This window comes from Tupaia chinensis, unplaced genomic scaffold (assembly GCF_000334495.1).
Source record: "Tupaia chinensis unplaced genomic scaffold, TupChi_1.0 Scaffold143594_1, whole genome shotgun sequence".
Classification (NCBI taxonomy): Eukaryota; Metazoa; Chordata; class Mammalia; order Scandentia; family Tupaiidae; genus Tupaia; species Tupaia belangeri.
The window spans coordinates 65,169-81,558 of record NW_006203440.1 but is presented as its reverse complement, the minus strand read 5'-3'; the positions used below and the strand labels follow the sequence as shown (position 1 = coordinate 81,558).

At 40.0% G+C, this 16,390-nt stretch overlaps 1 pseudogene; it reads left to right on the top strand.

Moving 5' to 3' along the window:
• Nucleotides 1–1,063: 1,063 nt before the first annotated feature.
• On the top strand, nt 1,064–15,198 carry LOC106733350 (zinc finger protein 596-like; annotated as a pseudogene).
• Nucleotides 15,199–16,390: the final 1,192 nt, after the last annotated feature.

Here is a 16,390-nt window from a genome sequence, read left to right as displayed (position 1 = left end):
GGGGGGGCGGAAGCCATTGAGGGCAATCATGAATGTCAGGGACAATAAAGGAGGAAGATGGGAAATGGCAGAGGGTGGGGATGGGGAACCTAGGATGGCAAAACAAAAGGCAAGGTATGCAGGACACAAAAATTGGGAAATCATTTGCTGAGAACATATATGTTGATGTGCTTGATTGAGCCAATGCACAGTGTATTTTGGATGGAAAATTCATGTGTGTTGTGATGAGAAAAAAAAATTTATAATAAAAAAAAAAGAAAAAAAATTAAAATAAAGTTAAATAAAATAATTATTTAAACAAATAATAAATAGGGACCAGCAGATAGCAGAATGGTTACCTCACTGGACATGGCTAGCCGTAATTTGAGGCCCCAACCTGGAGGCTTGAAACTCAGGTTGTGCACTGGTGGGACCCTTGGTGCCCAAGATCCTCAGAGAAGACTGGATTGCAGGTGAAGCCATCCCCACCCAACCCCTTGGGGGGAGTGATTTCTCCCTTTCTGTCTGTACTTATCTGAGAGTTTTGTTTTGATTTTACCCCTTTCAAGTCCATAGGGCCCACCCCACTATCTTTCCATTTTATCATTTCTTTCTCTTCCTCAGGCTTCTTTTACTTAGGCATTTCTGGTCTCTATTCTCATCTCCAGGCCCCAGATCCACATTCACAGTAGAATGACCTTCCCCAGGATGAGCACATTTTCTGTGAATGTCGGTACACCTTCCAGGCTCAGTCAGCGGGATAGCTGTTAGGACAGAAGTACAGGATTGTGGGTGGTGAAATTTCCCAGCCCAGGGCTTAGGGCCTCCGTGAGTCGGATACTGAGGGAGAGGCCCGAGGGACGCAGTGCTGGCTCAGAAGGGCCCAGGAGGGAAGGCGCTGGGTGAGGAAGGGAATCTGCAGAACACAGGGTCAGGGGGAGCCAGGTACTGCTGCCCCGCACCAGAAGCTGAACCCACCTCGCACCGGGCGCGGTGCAGAGGGGAGATCGCGAAAAGACCAACATAGAAAGGCTGGGAGAGGAGCACCAGCCAGGCAGAGATCTGACCACAAAAGGACGCAGATATGGAACCCGCCTTGGACAGGTCCCTGCGTGTGAGGAATTGTGATGTTTACAAGGACCGCCCGACCCCAGGTGTAGAGGACGGGCACGTGGGGGCGCTGACCTGTAGGGGGAACGAGGAGCACTCAACGTGCTTCGGAGAAGTAAGCTTCCCTGGCCCTCAAGGGAAGGCAGGGCCAGGCGTGGGCGGGGTGAGGCGTGGGCGGTGTCTGCCCCGCCCCACCTCCCCCTACCCCTCCCCCGCATTTCCGGTCTGCCAGTCCTCCTGCCCCGCTGAACCTGCCAGTGCACGCTGCTGTTAAATCTGCTGCAAGTTAAAGCTTTCAGGTACTTAAGCGTAAAGGCTTAGAGATGTCAGGTTACCTGTAAAGGGTGGGAAGGTGCTTCCTTCTCAACAATTTTGTAAACGGATTAAGTCAAAACTCCTTTTGTTTGGGCCAGCCAGGTGTTGGTGGCTAAGGCGGCTGGATCCAGGAGTCTGTGTGGCTTGTTTCAGTCTTAGACTGGGTGGCAGGGGAGGGCTTGAAAAACACTCTGAGAATGTGTGCCAGCAGACCAAAAATGGAGTGGGAGGATGGAGGAGGGGGTACTGTGGGGATGCCATTCCCCCTGCGGGTGATTTCTCACTTTCCCTATCTGTCTGCAGCAAGAGCCCACTAGCAATTTTTAAAAAATAATTATTTACTTAATTTTATTAATTATTATTATTATTTAATTTGATCAGAGAGAGAGAGAGAAATAGAAAGCAAGCCACCAGGTCCAGGACTCAAACCATGGTCAACCATGTGGGAGTCCAGCACCTTAAACACCTAGCAAGTTTAAAAAATTCATTTTATGATGAGTGTGTCTTCCTCAACAACTTGTAAATGGTTTAAGTCAAAATCCAGTGAGTCCTCCAAGACCAGCAGGTGCAAATAGGCCTTTCACTGGAGACCATGGTGGGATCGATGTGGGCGATGGTGGTGGGCATTGGATAGCCTGCAGCTCCAGCTCTTAGAACAGGGTGTTCAAGAAGACAGCTAGAAGAAGACAGCTAGAAGAAGACGTGGCTAGCGGCCTGTGCAGATTGTGCTAACAACACTAGTGTCCATGGAAAATAACCAACTCTAAAAAATTAATAATTAATGCGATTTATTCCAAGCAGAATGAGTGACCTAGGCCCAGAGAGGAGGCAAAACATGCCTTTCTCTTGGGGTAATCAGGTACAGGGGTTCCTTTTATTTGATTTTGAGAGCTAAAGACAGAATTTGGAATTTAGTGAAATGTTTTCCATTGGTCTGGCTCAAAAAGGCAGGACATGGGGGATGGGGTTCTAGGTTTACAGTTTATAGGTGGGTTTACAGTTTTTAGGTGGTGATTGGTGAGATCAGAAAGGAATGTACTTTAACAGGGATAAGGAGACTTAATATACATCACAAAGACACTCCAGTACTATGCCTAGGGCAGGATGTAGGAAGAATCCTGTTACTAATGGGCCAAAAGGGTCTGTCAACATCTGTGGGTGTGACTTCCCCTAGGTCCTCTGGAAAGGACTGTGGAAAAATAGGAAAAAGCAGTAAGAATTCTGTCCATACCAGTGACCAGAGAAGTTTCCGTTTCTACTCTGTTCACCTGGAAGTAGTGCCAAGGGTTTGCCAATGCTGAATCTCTAAACGTAATAAACTTCATTGGACTTCAACCTGGGAACTGCAGAGTCTGTAAACATCAAGTTAGTGTCCCAAAAGTGAGAGGGTTGGTAAGAATTTTTCTTCACAAAAACTTAAAATCACTACAAAATAGTTAACTTTCTCTCTGGAGAATCTTTGGCAGAAGTAGCACAGGTTGTGAGAGGACTGAGTTACATGAGTTGTAAGAAAGATAAAGAAGGAAGTCTACCTAATGCGGGTGTCATATAGTGTCTTGGCACTTTTCTCAGTTTCTCCACATCATATTCTGGAAGCCTGGAAGGAAAGGGAAAAATGGGCCAAGTTGACATTTCTAAGCAGCCTCCCTCTGGCCTAAATTCAATTTTCTTTATGTCCTCCAGACTCCCTTTTGACTCTCTTCTGTATGCCCCAACCTGAAATGTGTCCTGGTATGTAGAATTGTCATAGGATGGAAGAGTGTTGTGCTGCATTGTGAAGTCCTTGGTTCTTTGGGTCCAGCTCACTAAAATTAGAGACCTGTCCCTAGGCGCAAAATAAAGCCATAACCACAATAAAAGTAGGTAGAAAAGAGAATTTAATAGGAAAGAAAGATTTTTGAAAAGAAGTACACCCGAAAGGCTTTTGGGCGGGCAGGTTCCTAGGTAGCAACTGCTGCATTTGGAACTGGTTTAGGTGTTACTTTTATTACCAGAGGGGATGATGAATATTTAGCGGTGGGAGACCTGTCACACTATCTGGGTCCTTTGTTTGAAATTTGTGGGCTTTCTCCTATGCTTGTGTTAACGGATGGGAAAGTGTTGAGCTACCTTGTGAAGTCCTTGGTTCTTTGGATCCAGATCACTAAAAATAGAGACCTATTCCTAGGCGCAAAATGAAACCGCAACCACAAATGAAGTAGGTAGAAAAGAAGATTTAATAGGAAAGAAAGGAAGTACACCCAAAAGGGTTCTTGGGCAGGCAGATTGCCAAGTGGCAACCGCACTTGGTACTAGTAAAGCATTATTTTTATTACTAGAGGTCATGAATATTCGTTAGTGGGAGGCCCCTTATGCCACCTATGTCCTTCCTTTAAATTTGAATCCACACGTTCTTTTCCTGCACCTGCGCACCTTCCTGACAGGTAAAGAATGAGGAACTTCATCACCTAATTGCACGTGGTGCCCAGTGCAAGCCAGGTTGCCCCAATTAGACTGCCCAATTAGTCCATCGCCCTAATAGGAATTGGGGCATTGACCAAAAACGCTTGCTTAGGTCTTTTTGATGAGAGAAAAATCTACGAGTCATCCCTGTGTTCTTCCCTCAGGTCTCAAGGAAGGAAGATGGCAAATTGCCTCACCCTTCTGGCACCCGGAGCTAGATGAGCCTTTCACTTTTCTCTTAGGGCTGCCCGCTCACAACTAACTAACTGCCTATCACACGTGCTGCATCTCTCTCACAGGTGAAGAATTTGATGAATTTGATTACCTAACTGCTCATGCCCAGTGTGAGCCAGGATGTTTAATTAGGATAGACCAACCAATTAGTTTATCGCCCCAGTGGGAATCAGAATGTTGACCAAAATGCTTAGTTGGGTCTTTTTGTATTCAGGACGGATGATAAGAGAAAAATTTACAATCATCCCTATGTGTCTTCCTCAGGTATTAAGGAAGGAAAATGGTATTTGCCTCGCCTTCCTGGCGCCAGGGGCTAGGTGGGAAGAAGGCATCTCACGGAGGGTCTGGTGGTAATTCCTGATAAATTGTAATTGATGTTATATGTGTTTTTCTGCTATTCTCTTAGGGCTAACCGCTCATTACTAGCTAACTGCCTACCACAGAATTCACTCAAGAGTATTTATGAAGAAATAAGGAACTGAATGACTCTTCCTAAGTTCCCTTAAAAATGACTTCTTTGCTCTCCAACTTTCTGTAACCATTATAGTTAGTAGTTTTCTGTAAAACCAGTCAAATCAAACAGGACACTTGCCCCAGTGTGAAGCCCTGATTAGATTATCCGTTTATTCAGGGTGTGTCTGTGGAATGTGGCCCCGATTAGGTTTATTGACTGTTTTTCTCTATATAAAGGAGTCTCTCTGAAAGGAGAACCTGACCAGGTCGGGATGTTGGAAGAAGAGCACCTTTTTGCTTGGCTGTGTGACTCGCCTCAGAATCTGTCTGGCTTCACTTTCTCTTCCAACTTTTGATTTCTGATTTCTAGTGAGGTCTCCAAATATTAAAATCTGAGCAAGGCTCAGTCCCTCACAATTATCTAAGTCCTGTCTGTCTTTAGACCTTTCTCGTATCAAAGCAGTATCTCATGACCTCTTAATTTTATCATATCAACATTTACCACTCTCATTTCATAACTTTGATTATATGTGTCACTGTCCATTTTTGTCTAGAATCTATTTATTTCTTTCTCTTTTTTTAGAGAGAGAGTTTTGCTACATGTGCTTGCAGAGAGATAGAGAGAGAAAGTGAAAAATCATCCCCCGGGGGATGGCCACACAGCAATTCCTTCTCCTCCATTCTCCTCCTAGGATTTGGGACATGCATGCTCATACGCTCAGCCTGAGTTTCAAACCTCTGATCCAGGACTGCAGTTGCTCATTGCCTTAACTACTATGCCACCCCCTGGCCCTGAATGTATTTCACTTTTTTAACTGCTACCTCCAGAATTCTAGACCTGTGCTGTTCAGTGCACTAACTACTAGTCACATACAGATATAAAATTTTAAATTATGTAACTGGGGGCCAGCAGGTGGCATGGTGGGTAAGGGTGCTGGACTCCCACATGACCGACCACAGTTTGAGTTCCAGACCTGGCGGCTTGCTTTCTCACTTTCTCTGTCACTCTGTCCTTCTCTGGTCAAATTTAAATAAAGTTAAATTTTAAAAATTATATAACTAAACTTCAGATCAGTATATTCTGCTTTTCTGTATTAATGTCTTCTTCCATGTATTGTCATGTGATTTTTTTCTGTTTATCTTATTGTGATAGGTGTTCATCTCATTTATTATAATCCTTTAAAAATAATATAAATAGGGGAAATTATTTTCATCTGACATTGTTTGAGTTTTGTTTCATTAGTAGTTTTACATAATGTATTTAAGAAATATGTGTGTGTGTGTGTGTGTGTGTATATAAGAATTATCTTAACTGTATTTATTTATTTATTTATTTAAATTCGACCAGAGAGGGACAGAGCGAGAGAGAGAGAGTGAAAAAGCCAGGTCTGGGACTCGAATTGCGGTCGGCCATGTGGGAGTCCAGCGCTTTTAACCACCATGCCACCTGCCAATCCCAGGAATTATATTTTTCTTAATTTACCTTTCAAGTTTATTGTGATGTGGTAAAGGAGACATAATGAGCTTAAGTGATGAAGATTTAGTTTGAAAAGGTGAAAAAATTTCAATTAAAAATTTATTTCAAAAGCAAGATGACTCTGGAATGCAGAGGTTAAGTGCCATGCATTGGGAACTAAATCCCAAGTGACTTACCATAGTTTGAATAGTTTGGATCGCAGCCCTGGTGGCTTGAAAAACATTCTGTTGTATGTGTATATATACCCCAAACCCTGACAAGATGAAGTAGAGAAGGGATAGTGGCATAACCATACCCCATTTGGGGATGCTTGCCTTTTATCTCTCTCTGGTGAGCACATACATCCTTTGGCAATTAAAATTAAAAAGGAGATTTTTCCATTTAATTTTCAAATGGCAGAGTGTGGTTTCTGTGGGTGATGCACCATAGGCTTGCCAAGTGCTTCTTCAGTTTGTTGATAGCCTCTTGGGGGGCTTCTCTGCCTTTTGATTATGTGAAATAATTCCTATAATGAAATATATATATCATGTTGATTCTGTTTCTATGGATTCCTAGTATGTTCTTCCTCTCCAGTCAATGGGCTACCATATTGCATGTGTGTAGTGGTTCCCCAGATAGCAGGGACAACTACTTTTCTCCAGTTTCTTGCATTAATCTTGTGCTTCCCTTTTAGATTTGACTGTAAGTGATAATTACATTTTTCTTTTGACTGTGAAGGGAGGGAAAAGAGCAGGGACTTGAAAGAAAATATGTTCAGATGAAGTTTCTTTTTCAAAAAAAAAAGACAGGGGCCAGCAGGTGGCGTGGTAGTTAAGGGTGCTGGACTCCCACGTGGCCTACAGTGGTTCAAGTCTCAGACCTGGTGGCTTGCTTTCTCACCTTCCCTCTCTCTTTCTCGCTCTGTCTCTCTCTGATCAAATTAAAGTAAATAAATAAAGTTAAATTAAAAATCCTTAAAAAAAAAAGTGTGTGTTCTAATAAAAAAGACATAATGGGGTCAGCAGGTGGTGTGGAGGTTAAAGTGCTGGATCTCACATAGCCAGCTGCTTGGCTTGAGTCCCAGACTCAGCAGCTTGAAAATGACACCAGGTACACATGTGTTCATACCCAAAATCCCAAGAGGAAGTGGGAGGAGATGGGATTGCCATTTCCTGGGGTGAGGAGAGTGATTTCTCACTTTCTTTCTCTGTCTCTATATCTCTCTCTGGTGAGCTCATGCTCCCTATAGCAAAAACAAAACAAAACAAAACAAAAAGTTATTTTAAAAATGTTAATATAGTTCCCTGAAAAAAATAATAAGATAAACAGATATGGTTAGAGATATTGGACTTAAATGTAGCATAACTCTTGGTCAGTAGGAGAATAGGAATAGTCAATGGGTATGAATGCAATAATATTTACAGAAATGGTGATAAATTGAGTATTTTGTCACATTATGTAATCCATCTATATTTCATTATGGGGTAATATATTGCACACCCAAAATTTGGATTGAAGTCCTAACACCCTCAGGTAATATGACCATAACTGTATTTGTATCTTTAAAGAGTACATTAGAAGAGGACATTAGGGTGATCCCTGATCTAATATGACAAATGTCCTTATAATAGGAGGAAACTGGGAGCTAGCAGATGGCACAGTAGTTATATTGCTGGACTCCCACATGGCCAACTGTGATTCAAGTCCTTGATCCAGTGGCTTGAAATTCACACTGGGCATGTGTGCATGTGTGCCCAAGATCCTGGGAGAATGAAAGATAAGGGATTGTGATGTGGCCATCCTTGCTTCAGGGGGTGATTTCTCACTTTCCCTGTTACTGTCTCTGTCTCTGTAGTGAGCACACCCACCCTAATGCAAAAATCTCTTAAAAAAAAAAACCTGCTTGTTATTTTATTTATCTATCTATCTATCTATCTATTTACTTATTTATTTTAATTTTGGCAGAGTGCATGCACTCACTAGAGAGAGAGAAAGAGAGAAAGTAAGAAAGCACTTCCCATGGGGGAATATTCATACTATAATCTCTTCTCCATTTCTCCCTCTTTCTGGGATTTAGGCATGCATGCACATGTACATGGAGTGTTTCTCAAACTGTTGGATCTGAGACTCGAACTGCACAATCGGCCATGTGAGATTCAGCTACCTCAACCACAGGCCATAGGCTGGCCACCAAGTGTTTTTTAAACTACCTAGCTCTGGTACTTTGTATGGCAGCCCCAGATGGATCCACAGATTGTAAACTAATATAGTCTTCTTAATAGGATATGCTTCTATCTTCTCAAAGTGAAGATACAGTAAGATGTGAGGTTCAAAAGGCAGGGAGAAGATCTGGAATATTTGTGGGCCATAGAAGAATAATTTGTTTAGCCAAATATAGTAGCATTGCCAGATATTGTGGAAGCCAGCAGGAGTAGTGGATCTATTTGTAGACAAGTCATGTACTCTCAGATGCAGTCTTAGAAGAGAAAAGGACATGGAGTCACTTGCTATTGTCTTAAAGAACAAATGAGAGAAATAATCTAAAGGATAAGAGGAATGTAAATCTTGTTAAGTGTGTGTGTTGAAATGAGTAAAGATATAATTGGGCAGTAGGAAAGAAAGAGTATGATGTTTGGGTAGTACATATAATAAACTTGAGATTTCAGAATGATAGAGGACCTGGAAAAGTAGAATTTATCTTTTGAAAAAGGAAGAGGGACAAGACAGGGCCAGCTGGTAACATGGTGATTAAGGTGACTGGATTCCACATGGTCAACTGAGTGGTTCGAGTCCCAGACCTGGTAGCCTGAGGAACACACCAAGTGCTTGTGTGTGCATGTCCAGAATCCTGAGAGGATAATGAAGAAGAATGGGAACCACTAGGTGGTGTAATGGTTACAGGGGAGAGGTGATTTCTCTCTCTCTCTGTGGTGAGCACAAGCAACCTATAGCAAAAACAAAAAGAAAGCTAAAACTAAAATAAATAAAGACAAGACATTGTATTGCTTTCCTTTCATTTCACATGACAGAGTTTCTATTTGTCAATACTAGAGGTAGGTGGCATGGTGATTAAGGGTGCTGGATTCCCACATGACTGACCACAGTTTGAGTCCCAGACCTGGTGGCTTGTTTTCTCATTTTTCTTGTGTCATTCTGTCCCTCTCTGTTCAAATTAAAATAAGTAAATAAATAAATAAATAAAGTTAAATAAAAAAAATTTAAAAAAATAGTAGAGGTACTATTCCAGTTAAAATTTAACTGTGGCATGTAGCACTTACAGAATTTGCACACAAGAGACAGCTTAACTGAAGTTATAGGTAGGGACATGTTCGGAGAGGCCCTGAGGATGTGGGGACATGCTCTGAGCACACATCACTTATCCCTTTTGGCTATGACAGAACCTTGCAGTTTGTCCTTTCCTTGACCCTTACTGCAAGCAAAGCAAAGGGTGGAGTTTTCTAGGATCCTTCCGACAGATACATTTGATGGAATTCAGGAAACATCCTGACCCCAGTTAGCAAAGTCCAACTCCTACTCTGCTTCTGTAATATTCTTTAGCCTTATCAATACCCCTTTGTTGTTTGTAAGAAAGTATCCTCTCCACACCTGCTGCTAGGCTTCTCTCCACTAAATAAGCTTATTGGGATTTCTCTTTGATATGGAGGTAGACAAGGGGCACAACCTACTCAGTACATCTAAGCCCGTATAGATTTGCTACCTGCTTCTTATTGTGTGTAACAGATCAACTTATCTATGAAATACAAGTATGTAGTGTTGTTTTGCTCCATAAATAAAGGCATCCAGTTTGTCTGGGCGGCACAAGTTGCTTGGGCTGCATAGGCTCAGGCCACCTGTGTCTGCTGCTACTCTCTTTGTCTCTTTCTTTCTGCTTCTTCTTAGATATAGCTAAGTCTGAGTCAGACTCTTAGTCTTTGTAGCTGTGTACATTTATCATATTACTAAGTTTTCTCAACCTCTGTTAATATCATTTGTATTAATAAACTACAATAGCAGAGTTATTGTGAAGACAAAGTAAATGAATATATGTAAAACCGTAAGCACATTGACTATTCAATGCAAAATTATTTTATTTTTCTCTGGATGTACAAATGGGTGAATTATTCAATAATTCTACTTTTGTTTCAGACACATTATTACTGTTTCTCCATGATATAACTTTTATTATTATTAAAATGCTAAGGGAGAGTATGGTTGGCAGGTGGCATGGTGGTTAAGGGCACTGAACTCCCACATGGCTGATCATGGTTCGAGTCCTGGACCTGGTGGCTTGCTTTCTCACTTTCCCCCTCTCTCTCTTTCTCACACTCTGTCCTGTTCTGTCAAATTAAAATAAGTAAATAAATAAAGTTCAATAAAATAATTTTTTAAAAATTTAAGGGAGAAATTGCAATTTATCAACACTTTCTCTCAAAGATGTATGTATGTTTGTGTATAATTGAAATCAAGGAAGGTGTAGCTACTGATGATTAATCTAAAACAAGATTCTGAAGACTTTGATTATCATACGATATAACATACAGTCACTAACACTGGTCATTCTGTATTTATCATCTGAGCATCCTTTACCTAAAGGATTGTTGTCAATACATAATAGTAGTATCATGACCCGTGTACTACTACCTCCTAATGGAGAAGTTTTTTTGTTTGTTTGTTTTGTTTTTCAGAGAGGTTTTTGCTATAGGTCAAGTGTGCTCGCCAGAAAGACAGAGAGAGACAGAGAGACAGAAAGTGAGAAATCACCCCCCGGGGGGATGGTCATGCCACAATCCCTTCTCCTCCATTCTCCTCTTGGGATCTTGGGCATGCACACATACACACCTGGCATGAGTTTAAGCCACCAGGTCTGGAACTCAAACTATGGCAGACTACATGGGAGTCCAGTAACATAGCCAGTATGCCAACTGATGGTCCCGTTAATGGAGAAGATGTTAAGGGATATATTGGCAAGGTGGGTGTTATTGATTCCCCCAAATGGTTACATTTTTAAGTGATTAATCTCATTATAAAAAATATTTTTAAAGAATTATTTTATTTAACTTTATTATTATTATTCCAGTTTGATCAGATAGAGAGAAAGAGAGAGGGACAGTGAGAAAGCAAGCTTCTAGATCCAGGACCTTACCCACAGTCAGCCATGTGGGAGACCAGTGCCTTTAACCACCACACTAACTCCTGGCCCCTGGCAATATCATTAGCTCTTGAAAGTCTGTTCTTTGTTCCTTGCTCAATAAATACATCTTAAACTTTTCTTTGATAGTTAAATTTCCACAGACTCATCTTTATTGCAAAATTTATCACATGGTTTTAAAAATATTTTCCAAATCACATATATATAAATTTTGTGGTAGATCATTTCAATCATTAAATTAAGAAGTATTCCTGTACTGAGATCCATTGTTAATGCCCACTCCACCATAACAGCTGAGCTATTATCTTTAATCTGAGCTTAATTCTTTAAATTTGTGTTTTAGTCCTTTTATTTTCAGCCATATCATGATTTTTAAATTATTGTTTGTAAATACACTATATTATTTCTTCTCAATTCAATCCACCCTTTAACATGTAAGCAAGTTATGATATCTCCCAACTTAAAATTTTAATTAAAAACAAAAAAATAGAAGCAGGGCCAGACTGGTGGCATGGTGGTTAAAGAGACTGGATGCCACATGGCCAACTGCACATTTCATGTTCCAACCTGGTGCCTTCTCACTTTTTCTCTCTTCCCCTTCTCTATCTATCTCTGGTGAGTGCATGTACCCTGTAGCAAAAATAAATACATACATAAATAAATGGATTTTTTAAAAGGAAAGAAATATTTAAAAGAAAAGCAAAAAATACCTTTTATTGAGAGAGAGATTTATGATATAGGGCATGTGTGCTCATTAGTGAGACAGAGGGAAAGACATCAACTCTTCTGCCCCCCACCCAGGGAGGATGGCCATGTCACGATCTCTTCTCCTCCATTCTCCTTTTGGATTTTGGGCATGAATGCACATGCACATAGTGTGTTTAAAGCCACTGGGTCCAGGACTTAAACCGTTGAACTGGAGTCCAGCTACATAACCATTATACCATCTGCTGGTTCCCCAAAATTTTTTGATTCCTTTTATTTCTAGGTGTTGCCCCCTACTTTCTTTTAATCCAAGTTAGGAGTAAAGTTCATTCATGGCTTTTCTTAGCCCACAGCATCCTCATTCTACTTCAATCTGATTATTCATTCCTGTTAATTCTTGAACATTATATATATTGCTACTTTTCTTTTAGGCTTTGTTGTCTGATTTTAAGAGATTTGTCCTGTCTTGAGCTGTCAGTAGGTTCATGTACCTTCTATTTGAACAGAATACTAACGTGTTTCCAGGCTTTAAGTTTTAAGCAAATTTCTTTATTAATTCAAAACTGTGTTTCTTGACATTACCAGCTGAAACTAGAAATGGAAAATTATTGATGATAACATACATGATTAAGCCACTATGCAGTATATTCCGGTTGGGAAATCACATTTGGTATACTGTGATGACAATTAAGGGATGAATGTAAATTAATTAATTAAAAAAGTTTTAGAAGAAAAAAATATTTAATTCCATTTGTTTTTATTAAATTATTTTTTAATTTAACCAGAGAGAGAGAGAAAGGGAAAGGGAGAAAGCAAGTTGCCAGGTCCCAGACTCAATTTATGGTTGCCCATGTAGGAATTCAGCACCTTTAAGCACCACGCCGCCTGCTGGCCCCTTGATTTGGTATTTTCTGAATTAGTTTCGGATCATTAGAATTTAGTGAAAAAAATGGACATGAGTTCAAAGTTCAAATAACCTGGGATCTTAAAGAAATAAACATTTACATAAATATTGCTCATATGCATATTTTTTGAAATGTATTGAAGTCTTCATAATTAATCTGATAGAACTGCAGTTGGGATGCTAAATAGCAGAAAACCTTTGACCTATAGCAGAGTAATACACCATGTATGTGCAAGAACCAATGGAAAGATTTTTACTGGACTATCACTGAATGATTAGTCTAGGATTCATATGTAGAGAATGTATAGATGTATATGAACAAATTATTAACAGTCTTTCATCTCCATAAAAGCAGACATTTCACACTCAGAAATATCCATTTAAATGGAATGATTTGGGAAAAGATTTCACCCCCAGTTTTGCATCAACTCAGTTTGCGAACTGACACTGTCAAAAAAAACCCCTGTGTCAACAGTGTGGAAAATCTTTAACAACTACCTACACATTAATCAATGCAAGAAAAATAAAACAAGAGATAAGTCATAGAGATGTTATATAAGTAAAAAAAAACCTTTAGTAATTACTCTAAAGTTAGACAACACAAGGTGACTCACACCGTAAAATTTTACATCTTATGACAAAACTTTTACTCATACCTCTGTCCTTAGAATGCACAGCCAAATTCACACAAGATCAAAAACCCATATGAATATCATTTATATTTGAAAACCTTCACTGAATCTTTTAAATTTATAGTGTATAAGATAAAGAACACTGGAGACAAACCATATGGATGCAATTGGTGTGGAAATGTCTTCAGTAAGTCCTCCAATTTTAGAAGTCATGAGAGAACACACACTGGAGAGAAACCATATAAATGCCATCTGTGTGGGAAAGCCTTCTGTCAATATTCTTCCTTTACACTGCATGAGAGAACACATACTGAAGAGAAAGCATACAAATGTCATCAGTGTGGGAAAGCCTTCAGCAATTCTTCTTCCCTTAGACGACATGAGAAAATACATAATGGAGAGAGACCATACAAATGTCACCTGCGTGGGAAAGCCTTCAGCAGTTCTGCCCTTAGATGACATGAGAGAATACATAATGGAAAGAGACCATATAAATGCCATCTGTCAGAATGCCTTCTTCTGTCATTATTCTTCCCTTACACTGCATGAGAGAATGCACACTGGAGAGAAGCCACATGGATGTCATCTGTGTGAGAAAGCCTTCAATCACTCTTTTTCCCTTAGATGACATGAGAGAATGCACAAAGGAGAGAAACAATACAAATGTCATCTGTGTAGGAAAGATTTCAGTTACTTTTCTTCTCTTAGACTACATGTAAGAACACACAGTGGAGAAAAGCCATACAAATGTCACCTGTGTGGGAAAGCCTTTTGTTGGTCTTACACTGCATGAGAGAATATACACTGGAGAGAAACCATAGAAATATCATCTTTGTGGGAAAGCCTTCAGCAGTTCTCTCCTTAGACAACATGAGAGAATACATAAGGGAGAGACCATACAAATGTCATCTGTGTGGGAAAGTCTTCAGTCAATCTTCTAACCTTAGAGTACATGAGAGAACACACATGAGAGAATAATAACTTCAGCATATATTCTGACCTAAAGTCACATGATTGAAAAATGTAGTAAGTTAAGAAGAATCTAAAACTATAGCTGTAAATTTTAAACACATATGAGTATGCATACATTAAAGGAATACTCTCTGGAATCAATGTGGAAGATCCTGTAGTTATCTTTACTTCTCATTTGACATACATAAATTCATATGGAAGAAAAGGCCATGTGTATAAATTCTGTGTAGTAAATCTTTTAGTCAGAGATATCATAGATTGCATGTGATAACTTACCCTGTAATATAATTAATGTAGAAGTTTTCAACATCAGCTCTCAGCTTATACAATTACTACTTGTATATGGAGAAAACTGTAAGTCAGTAATCAATATGGGAATGTCTCCATGTATAGTTAATTGTTAAACACCATAAGAAAACTTGTGAGAATCACTCTGTCTCAAATAACTGTAAACATTCAACCAAATACCAGGTTGAAAGTGCACAAACAATTTAGTGAAAGAAGAGATGTTAAAAAGGGAAATAAATAAAGGTGAAGGCAGCTGGATTCCACTTGGCAGAGTCCTGGACCTGGTGGCTTGAAAATCATGCTGGGCATGTATGTAATTGCTTTAGAAAATCTTGACCATCCCCTATCCTGCCTCTTTGGGAGTCTTAGCCTACATATTTTGGAAGGAAAGAAGGTCAGCAGGTTAGACCATTACAGGATAATCACCACTGTCCTCACAGGCAGGACCTGACCACGGATAGGATAGTGTCAGTAATTGCCCTTCTCACCCCTTCCTCTAAAAACTCCAGACCCTATTTCATAATCCTCAGTAACAGCAAATCTTATGTTTTTTTGTTTGTTTGTTTGTTTGTTTGTTTTGGAGAGATTTTCACTGTAGGGTGCGTGCGCTCACCAGACAGACAGAGAGAGACATAGAGACAGAAAGCGAGAAATCACCCCCAAGGGGGATGGTCACGCCGCAATCCCTTCTCCTCCATTCTCCTCTCGGGATCTTGGGCACGCACGCACACGCGCCCGGCATGAGTTTTAAGCCACCGGGTCCAGGACACGAACCGTGGTCAACTACGTGGGAGTCCAGCGACATAGCCATTACGCTAACTGCTGGTTCCCGCAAATCTTATGGTTTTAATCACAATAATCTCAAATATTTCATTTCTCTTGTTCAGAACAGCATATAAACCAGTGGAAAAAATATGATATTAGGGAGATCTAATTTATTGGCATTGAAAAATATTATAGATCAGTATAGAAATAGTTCTGCACAGCTTGTTCATGATTAGATAGGTTCTGTTGAACATTTGCAGAGAAAGGATAATGGGAACACAAAATTAGTTTGAAATTTTAGTTTATAGCCCCTTAAGAGATCACACAAGGGGCTATAAACTAAAAAGGAAAACTTTTAAAAAATAATTATTTATTTAGCTTTATTTATTTATTTAAATTTTCTCAGAGAGGGACATAGTGAGAGAGAGAAAGTGAGAAAGCAGGCTGACAGTTTCGAGACTCAAACCACAGTTGACCATGTGGGAATGCAGTACCCTTAACCACCATGCCACCTGCCGGCTCCAAAAGAAAGCTTTTTAATAGAGTAAGTATTTAAACTAGATTTTTACTGCTCATATAAAAGATAATATCCATATCAAGTATACATTGAAATAGTGTAAAATTTTATATTAAGCACAAAGGGTATTTCCAATACATAAAAGGGATAGGAAAACCATTAAGACTTCATAATATGGGGACCAGCAGTTGGCATAATAGCTGTGTCACTCTGGACTCCTATGTAGTCAACTGTAGTTCAAGTCCCAAACCTGGTGACTTAAACTCATGTGGGGCACATGTGTGCGTGCCCAAGATCCCAAGAGGAGAATGGAGGAGAAGAGATTGTGGCATGGCCATCCCCCCCGAGGGGGTGATTTCTCACTTTCTGTCTCTCTGGGGAGTGCATGCACCCTATAGCAAAAACCTCTCTAAAAAACAACAACAACAACAACAAACCTCATAATATGAATCTGACACAATAAAAGATA